The sequence below is a fragment of the Triticum dicoccoides genome, chromosome 6A (assembly GCF_002162155.2).
Source record: "Triticum dicoccoides isolate Atlit2015 ecotype Zavitan chromosome 6A, WEW_v2.0, whole genome shotgun sequence".
In the NCBI taxonomy this organism is placed as follows: Eukaryota; Viridiplantae; Streptophyta; class Magnoliopsida; order Poales; family Poaceae; genus Triticum; species Triticum dicoccoides.
The window spans coordinates 391,743,713-391,746,725 of NC_041390.1; positions in this window are offsets into that span (position 1 = coordinate 391,743,713).

The window sequence follows — 3,013 nt, forward strand, 5'->3', positions numbered from 1 at the left end:
GAGTACCCGGCGTTCTTTCAGTCCTAGATCTCGGGACGAGATCCTTTCGTAGTGGTGGAGTGTTGTAACACCCTGGATATAACTTTCCCAATTTGTACTCCAAATCTTGTCGTTTCCGGCGTTAAGTTATATTTATTTCCTAGGGTTCGGGTCTTTGTCTCCGTGTGTTGTTATCGTTGTCATGCATCTCATATCATGTCATCATGTGCATTGCATTTGCATACGTGTTCGTCTCATGCATTCGAGCATTTTCCCCGTTGTCCGTTTTGCATTCTGGGGCTTTGTTCTCCTCCGGTGGTCATTTCTAGATTTCTTTCATGTGTGGGGATTAAACATTTCCGGATTGGACCGAGACTTGCCAAGCGGCCTTGGTTTACTACCGGTAGACCGCTTGTCAAGTTTCGTATCATTTGGACTTCGTTTGATACTCCAACGGTTAACCGAGGGACCGAAAAGGCCTCGTGTGTGTCGCAGCCCAACACCCCTCCAATTTGGCCCAAAACCCACCTAAGCCCTCTCCATCATCTAGAGCGTTCGATCACGATCGCGTGGCAAAAAACCGCACCTCATTTGGACTCTCCTAGCTCCCTCTATGCCTATTTAAAGACCCCTTCCCCGAAATCCGGATCTCCCTCTCCAAAACCCTAAAAACTGCACCTCCCGCCGACGGACATGTCCGATTCGGGCCGGACGTGTCTGCCACCGCCCGCCGCCGCCACGTGTCAGCCGCCGACTCGCCTGCGCCGCCGCCCACCGCTCCGGCCCGGGAGCCCGAAGCCGGCCCCCGAGGCCCACTCCCTCCGCCGCCGCGCGCCCGCGCCCTTCTCCTCGCTCCGCCGCCACCGCGCTGCCTCGCCAGCCGCCGCGCCTCCCCGCCGCCCTCGCCGGCCGGATCTCGCCCCGGCCGCTGCGAGCATCGCCACCCCGTGCCTCCTCACCATCTCCGGTGGCCGGAGACCGCCACCCGCCGCCGGATCCGGTCGGGCCGGACCGGATCCACCTCTCCCTCGCCTCCCTGCCGCCTCTTCGCTCGCTGGAGCCGCCAGGAGCTCGCCGGACTTGCCTCGGATTGCGTGCCGCCGAAACCCTAGATCTGGGAGGTTGAATTTTCTTCTAAGTCCCAGAATTTTCCGTTTCAAGTGCTCATGTTCGTGGCCCCGTAACTTTGCATCCGTAGCTCCGATTCATGCATATAGCATATCAAAATGTTCATCTCAGAGAGTACATCATTTCATTCCATTGCATCATTTTCGTTTTAGTTCATCTTGATGCCCGAAATGCTGTTAGAAGGAGGCTACTTGAGATAATTGTTAGATCTGCTGCTTCATTTAGCCTTTTGTCATTTTTGCCATGATTAATGTGTGCATGATATGCCCTGATGCTCTACACATGTTCTGTTAAGGGTTTTGTCATCTTTCCAGTGGTGCAACCCATGTATTTTTGTGATGTGTGTGGTGACTAGTGCAAGCTTGCAAAGTGGTGCACTTGTTAATTCTGTTTTCAGGGACTTAGCAATTCCACTATGATGTTGTTGATGATGTTGCCGATGATGTTGTAGTTGATCCGTGCATGCTATGCTATTGTTCTTGCCATGTCTAGCTTGTATTTTATGCCTTCTTGATTGGTGTATGCTTGTCTTGCCATGACTTGCACCGTAGTGAGTGCATCGAGCTCGTAAACATGCCTACTTGATATCTGTTTTCAGCATGTTCCAGTTTTCACTAAGTCTGAAAATTGATTATGTTTTTGCTATGCTCACATGCTTGCAATTGTATTTTCTGATCCCTTTTGGCTCAAGGTCACTAAGGGACTTTTGTTAAGCTCTTTGAGTAGCTCCATGTCATGCTTTACTTTGCCATGTTCAGTTCCTGTAGCATGTAGTTTTATTGCTCCGAAGAGTGCTATCTGATCTGAAATTCCAAACAAGTGTTAATTTCACTAAGTCTGAGATCTGTTTACCATATGTACTTTTGCCATGCTTGTTTGAACCTGTTAATGGATGAATTGGCCGTAGCTCAGTGCTAGACTTTTGTTAAGCATCTTGAATGCATCCCTTCCATGTATTTTGTTGTCATGTTTGGGTGCTGTAGCATGTTCATTTCATTGCATTTAGATGGCTACTTCCTGTAAATCGCAGAACATGGCCATATTTGAATCGCTTGCCATTTCCAAACCGTAACTCCGATTCCGGTGTTCTTTATATCGTTTTCAAGCGATTTCATCTCATCTTCCCAGTGGCATACTTGGATTTCCATGTTGAGGCCAGGTTCATGCATTTCCTGTCATATCTTGCATTTTGCATCCCGCATCGCATCCCGCATAGCATATCATCTTTGCATCATATTGCTTGATCCTTGCACGTGGTTGATTGTGTCCTTGTTGCTTGTTTGTCTTGTTTGGGTAGAGCCGGGAGACGAGTTCGCTAACGAGGAGCCCATTGAGTTTGCTTTCGAGGATCCAGTCAACTCTGACAACTGTGTAGGCAAGATGATCATATCCTCGAAATCACTACTATCTTTGCTATGCTAGTTTGCTTGCTCTTTTGCTATGCCATTGCTACGATGCCTACCACTTGCTTTCAAGCCTCCCAAATTGCCATGTCAAACCTCTAACCCACCTTGTCCTAGCAAACCGTTGATTGGCTATGTTACCGCTTTGCTCAGCCCCTCTTATAGCATTGCTAGTTGCAGGTGAAGATTGAAGGCCGTTCCTTGTTGGAATATTTATTTACTTGTTGGGATATCATTCTATTGCTATGTTATCTTAATGCATCTATATACTTGGTAAAGGGCGGAAGGCTCGGCCTCTCGCCTAGTGTTTTGTTCCACTCTTGCCACCCTAGTTTCCGTCATATCGGTGTTATGTTCCCAGATTTTGCGTTCCTTACGCGGTTGGGTTATAATGGGAACCCCTTGATAGTTCGCCTTGATTAAAGCTTTTTCAGCAATGCCCAACCTTGGTTTTACCATTTGCCATCTAGCCTTTTCTTTCCCTTGGGTTCTGCAGACTCAAG